The sequence below is a fragment of the Orycteropus afer genome, unplaced genomic scaffold, assembly GCF_000298275.1.
Source record: "Orycteropus afer afer isolate SDZICR_OR568_19922 unplaced genomic scaffold, OryAfe1.0 scaffold00192, whole genome shotgun sequence".
NCBI classification, from domain to species: Eukaryota; Metazoa; Chordata; class Mammalia; order Tubulidentata; family Orycteropodidae; genus Orycteropus; species Orycteropus afer.
In genome coordinates, this window is record NW_006921779.1 from 3,134,446 (window position 1) to 3,141,087 (window position 6,642).

A 6,642-nucleotide genomic window follows, 5' to 3' on the forward strand; every position below is an offset into this window, starting at 1 on the left:
AAGACACTCAGCTGGGAACCTGCAGATGTATGGGGAAGGATAAGGGAACACCCCCAAAATGTTGAGGCACCCAGTGGCTAGCAACCATGGAAAGCTGTTAATTAACATCCATGGCCCAAGGGAGCACTGGGAGGAACGAGTGGTGTCAGAGCTGATGAGAGCTGGAGAGGAAGTTATAGAAGGATGCAGCTGCTGACAAGGAGGGAGCAGGAGAAGAAACACCTGTACCTCTCTCCCCTGCAGCCCTCTGACTTCTTGTAGGGTTTCCTATTGGCTGAGCCCCTGTAGAAGCCAGCTGATAAGGGAAGCCTGGGGTGCAGCCCGTGAGGCAGAGTACAGAGAAGGTCAGAGGAGGAAATCGAATGAATTGAGGTCAGGGCAGGTGATAGGGAAAAACCAGCTTCCCTTTGTGTTGTCTTTGTTGCACTTATCACCACCTGAAATATCCTTTTAAATTTGGTTGGTTGTTTGTTTATTGGTTTCTCCTCCAATAGAATGTTACCTCCACCAGGGGCGGGGCCTTGTCAGCTGCGTCCACTATGGTATCCCTGTGTCAATCATGGTGCCCAGCGCATAGTAGGTTCTCAATAACTACCATATGAAAGAAAGAATAGAAGAATGGGAATATTCATAGGCTCTTGGTTTACTTCAGCTGTTTTATTGCTCAGGGCTCCCTTGGACTCAGGCTGGAGAAAGCTGGGGTGGTGTGTGTTCTGCCAGGTTGGATTTTAACATCAGCCCAGCAAACTCTAAGGCCACCATAGCCATGCAGAGATTTGGCTTGGGGTAGAAGCAGGAGCCCAAAGCTCCAATTTTTCCCATGTCCTAGGCTCTGAGCTTCTGGCCTAGCCTTTGAAGGATGGCCGAAGGTAGACAGGACTCCAGGAAGGTGGAACTTGGTGGGAATGTTCCAGCAAGGAAGAGAGGACCCTCCTCCTTCTTCTTTCTTTTCTTTTTGCAGCCACAAAGCCAGAGTCTGAAAAAGGATGAGAGAGAGAGCAAGAAGAAGTCATGATGGGGTTGCTTCCTCTGTTTGGATAATATAGACACATCTCCATTGCATTTGTGGCCCTTGAGGCAGAAGTAGGGGAGCACAGCCACCTCCTGCACCCACAGCTCTGTTTTCTGTAGCCTCTGGCAGCGGTGCTGAGTAGAGCCCTGGGAATGTTGGGCTCCTCACTCTGCATCTGAGTGTCATACACTTCACTTAGTTCATTCACTCATTTGCTTAGCAAAGATTCTTTGAGCACCTACTACGTGCTAAGCCCTGGAGTTACAGCCATGAACAAAGGACAGTCCCTGCCTTATCTGTACATTGTTCACATTTTCGGCCCCCTAATGATGCTATTATTCTCATCCTCAGCCCTTCCAATGCAGGGAGATACTCACTGAGATCTAACCTAACAGAGTAATACTTCCAGTGCAAAGTGGACCTACCTTGGGCATTTTTCCACATTACTGTCTCATAGCAGTTACTCTTGGAAACCTAACTTGTGCAGTGTTCACATTCCTCAGTGACTCCCAAAGCGGCCATTACTTACATTATGCAGTGCACCTTCCCGTGGCATTTATGCTCATCCCTCAGGGGGCCCTCCCAGACGCATTCTTCACCAGGCTCACTCTCCCCTTGCCTGCGCGTCTCACAAGACTGTGGATCGTGCATGTTCTTCACATCATTGAGCCCATCCAGGGGAAGTTACTCAGCTCACATCAACTTGTCTTCCTCAGATGTACAGGGAAAAAAATTATCCGTGGATGCAGGTCGGAGGGAGTGCTGGTGGAGGTGCAAGGGAGAGCAGAAAGGGCAGGTACTGGAGCAGAAAAGACAGAAACCAGAGTCCAAATGCTGTTGGAGCAGGAAGAGACTTTGCAAAATGGCTGCAGCTCCTTGCAAATGATGTATGAAATGAGGAGCATATGCCACGAGCGATTTGTGTGCAGGAGCTTGGCTTGGCTCCCCAGTCTCTCCCTGCAGTGCTGTTTGCTGCGGTCCTGTATGCCCAGACCCTGCCATTCGGGGAGTCCTCAGAGGGTGAGTTCCAGGCCCCTTCCCAGACTACAACAAGGCATGGACCCTCCTTCCTCTGGTATCTTCTCAGGGAAGTATTGCACACAGTAGGCAATCAACCCGTGTGGCAGATGGATTGCTTCTGCCTGTCCTGGTCCTCTGAAGACAGAATAAGAATGAGAGTCATAATGACTCTGGGAGTTCATCAAGGCCAATATTGGCATTTCCTAGATGGGAAAGCTGAGCACAAAGAGGGAGAGGAGCTCACCCAAGGTCAACAGGGAGCCAGTAGCAGAGTTAGGACTGGCTCCCAAGGCTCTTAACTTCCACCCCAGGGCTTCATAATCATACCTAGAAGAGAAGGGGTTCGTTTCCCCTGGGTGACTCCCAAATTATTATTTCTCATTTATGGCTTTGGGAAAGTCCTATAACTTCTCCGAGCCTCTGTTTCCTCATTTGTAAAATGGAGGCAGTGGTTCAGTGGTAGAATTCTCCCTTTCCATGCAGGAGACCTGGGTTTGATCCCTTGCCCATGCACTGGATGTGCAGCTATCACCCATCTCTCTGTGGAGGCTGGTATGTTGCTATGATGTGAAACAGGTTTCAGTGGAGCATCCAGACTAAGACTAGGAAGGAAGGCCTGGTTATCTACTTCTGAAAATTAGCCAATGGCTTAGGGATCACAATGGTCCCATCTGCAACTGATCATGGGGATGACATTGGATCAGGAAGCATTTTCTTTTATTATGCTTGAGGTTGCTATGAGTTGTGGGTCAATGGCAGCTAAGAAACAGCAACATATTGATCTGCTAGGGTTTTTGTAATGGTTAGAAAAACAATGAGCCTCACCCAGTCCTTAGCTTCACTGAAGGTATGTAACAAATTGAACTCTGACTTATCTCCAAGTCTGAGCTCTCTCCAAACCTGCAACCTCATACTTCCTGCAGCTGTGTTAAAGAGGAAAAGCCATGTCCTCATTTTGAGTCCATGCTTGCCATTAATGAGGCTGCCATATGCCCAAGCCCCTGCAGTGGAAATGCCAGAGTCCTTTGTTCCACTTTTGGGACTCTACTCTCCTGCTGCAACCAGTCAGGCACCTTCCTCTGTCTCCTGTGTCCCTCCTCTCCCTCTACATCTAACCATGTTGCCTCTGGTCTATCCATTGTTGTTGTCATTAGGTGACCCTCTGTACAACAGAATGAAACACTGCCCTGTCCTGCACCACCCTCTCTGGGTCGCTAGGTTTGAGCCCATTGTTGCAGCCACTGTGTCAATCCATCTTGAGGATCTTCCCCCATTTTTTTTTTTTGCTGCCTCTCTACTTTACCAAGTGTGAAGTCCTTCTCTAGGAACTTGTCCCTCCGATAATGTGACAAAAGTACAGGAGATGAAGTACTTTAGTCTATGAATTAGTTAATCTTTGTTTGTGTCAAGTGATGAACCCCTAACTCAAGTGAGCGTAAGCATTAAAGACAATTTATTGGCTCATGGCCACTCCATTCTTCTAGTTGCTCAAGCGAAACCCTTGATGTCATCCTTGATTTCTCTCTTCCTCATATCCCACATTCAGTCCATTGAAAACCCTATGAATTTTCAAATCCTGTTGGCTCCATCTTCAAAATGTTTCCATAATCGAAACTCTTATTTCCACCTCTATTGCTTCTCCTGTAGTCCAGGAACCCATCACCTCTCACCTGGGCTGTTTAAATAGCCTCTCAACAGGTCTCCCTGCTTCTGCTCATGATGCCTGAAATTGGTCTCTGCCCAGCACCTGGAATCATTCTTTAAAAAGGAAGTCAGATGAAATCACTCCTCTGCTCAAAACCCTCCAATGGCTTTTCTGTTCACATAGAACAGAGTCCAAAGTCCTCACCAAGCCCCCCCAACCCCATTTCTCTGACCCCACCTTACTCCAGTCTCCAAGAACATGCCAGACACATCTCAGCCTCAAGGCATCTACCATGAATGATCCTATTGCATGGGATGCTATTCCCTTAAGTATTTGTGTGGCTTAATCCTTCATTTCATTCCAAGCTCTGCTCAAATGTTATCTTCTCAAATAAGATCCCCAAATATTGGATCTAAAGTTAGCCTACCCTGCCATGGTTTTCTTCTTGTACCTGTCACAGCTGAACATATATTTATTAATTGTATGTGTTCCTCCACTAGGATGAAGGCTTTGTGAAAGCAGGGATGCTGTCAGTGCCTGGCACATAGTAGGTGCTTAAGAAAAAGTTGTGGGTGAATGAATGAATAAATGGCATGTCCTGTACTAAGTGCTGGGGATACAACAGTAAGCAAGGTGGAGTAGTCCCAGACTTCTATAACTGTTGTTCTGTGGAGGTGATGAATATTAAATAATAACATAAACAATGATTTAATTGTTACTGAAAAATGTGCTGTAGCAGGACAACACAGACTGATCAGAGAGTGAATTAACCAATTACCTTGAGGAGGTGACATTTTAGATAAGACTTGAAGGATGATGGCAGTTGTCCTAGGAAACAGTGGAGGGAAAAGCATACCAGGGTGAAGGAAGAGAATCTTTTTAAGGGAAAAAAATTCAATGCTTTTATGGAGGGAGGGAAGCCAGCATAGTGGTGTTGGGGGGGTTGGAGGGAGGAGGAGCTCATGATGGGAGTGAGCTCGCGCTTTCTGCACTGCTCATCGTTTGCCCATTTCCAGCCCAAGCTCAGTCCTGACTCATTGCTGGCAATGGGGTCCAATGCAAAGAGCACTGGACAAGGGGCCAGGCAGACTTGGAGTCTAAATCTTACTTGCCATGTGACCTTGAACAAGTTTCACTGCTCCTCTGAGGCTGTCTCTTCCTCACCTGCTGATATAGGGACCGATGATGGTAGCGTTCTTCTTAAGAGGATGCTCTACATTCTCTGGGGCCCAGGCAGCTGGATGAGCTTGCGAGCAGTGAAGCTGTGAGGCTGGGTCTTTGCTGTGTAACCCAAGGACAGACTTTCCATGGCAGAGACTCCTGGACGCACTCAGAATTTAGGGGCTGTCATTTCCTGGGCATCTTCTAGGGCAGGAGCCATGATCCTTGGGCACAGCTGAGACTTCCCCATCCATAGGCAGACTCGAAAACAAAACCAAAACACCCTTCAGCTCAAGTCATCTCTAATTCATTCTCTTTCTCTGTGTCTTGGCAAGTCAGGGGACCGCATCATATTTGGTCCCTTCCCGTTTCCCCAAGAGGGAGCCGCCCAAGTGTGCAGCCTGTCTCGGACACGGTTTGTGTCTCCTGCGGAAACCGTGACACTCACAGTGAAATGAGATGCTCGCATCTTGCAAGGCTCGATCATAAAGGATGGTGGTGACAGGCTCGAAGCAATAGGTCATGTTGATATTTTCACATTAGTTTTCTATTCTTATTACATTTTGATGGATGGGGAGAGTGGGGATTTTTATCGTAATCTCATTCCTGTCTTAAACTGCTAATTCATGCCTGAGTTCCCTCTTCCATTTTGTTTCTACAAATTCAGTCAAGTGCTGATGGGATGAAGATTTAATATGCAGCTGGTAGAAGAGGCACACTGATAGGAAAACGTTAGCTGGGGAGCGGCGTTTTTAAGAGAGAAGTCTAATCAAGTCATTTTGTGATGAAAGTGTCTTGTTGTTACCCTGGGAGATGGGGGCTCCCTGTGTATAATAATAATAAATACAGAACAATAAAACAATATCTTACATTCATATGGCGCTTTTAATTTGCAAAGTGATCCATGAATGCAAAATTTGTTTTCAAATCCTTCCAACAGCTCTGTGAGCCTGGAAGAGTATCCCTATTTTAGAGATGGAGAAACTGAGACTGAGAGAAGGAAAGTGCGTTAGACCTGAGTCTCTCAGACTTGAAGGAGCAGATGAAGTACCTGAGTGCCTTGTTAAAAATGCACGTTTTGACCCAGGAGATCTGGGGAGGAATCCATCTTTCTGATAAGTGTCCAGGTGATGCACACTTTGAGTAGCAAGGATTTGATGACATTTGGGTATGTGCATGTGTGTTGTGGCTCTTTTGGTATATTTAATAGTTTTCTTTCAACTGCCCTCTCCTTAGGTCCCTGGGTGGTGCAAACGGTTTGAGCTGGGCTACTCACTGAAAGGTTAGAAATTCGAGTCCATCCAGTGGCACTGCAGAAGATAGGGCTGGTGATCCATTTCCATAAGATGACAGCCACCGAAAACCCTATGGAGTGCAGATCTACTCTGAAACACATGGGGTCATCATGGTCAGAATTGACTCAGTGGCAGTGAGCTTGGTTTCTTGGGTTTTATTTATTTATTTTGGTCCTCCCCTTGATCATAAACGTTGACAGCTGAAATCTCCTGCTTACTCCTTCCCCATGACCCTAGAGTATTTACAGCTCTCCCTTCCACCGAATGTCTTGGGTCACCTCTTTTTGTCTTGCTCCCTGCACTCCCCTCTGTCCTTGGTGTTTTCTTTTCCCTGGAGTGGGGCAATGGACACCTCATCACAGCCCTGCTGACAAACATACTGGTCCCTGACTCTTCTGCACCTGTCTACTCAGCTCCCCCAGAACTCTCAGCAGGATATCCACAGTGGGAGCTTGCCAAGTTGGGGCCGCGTTGCATGGACAGCAGTAGGCCAGGAGACAGTGGGATGG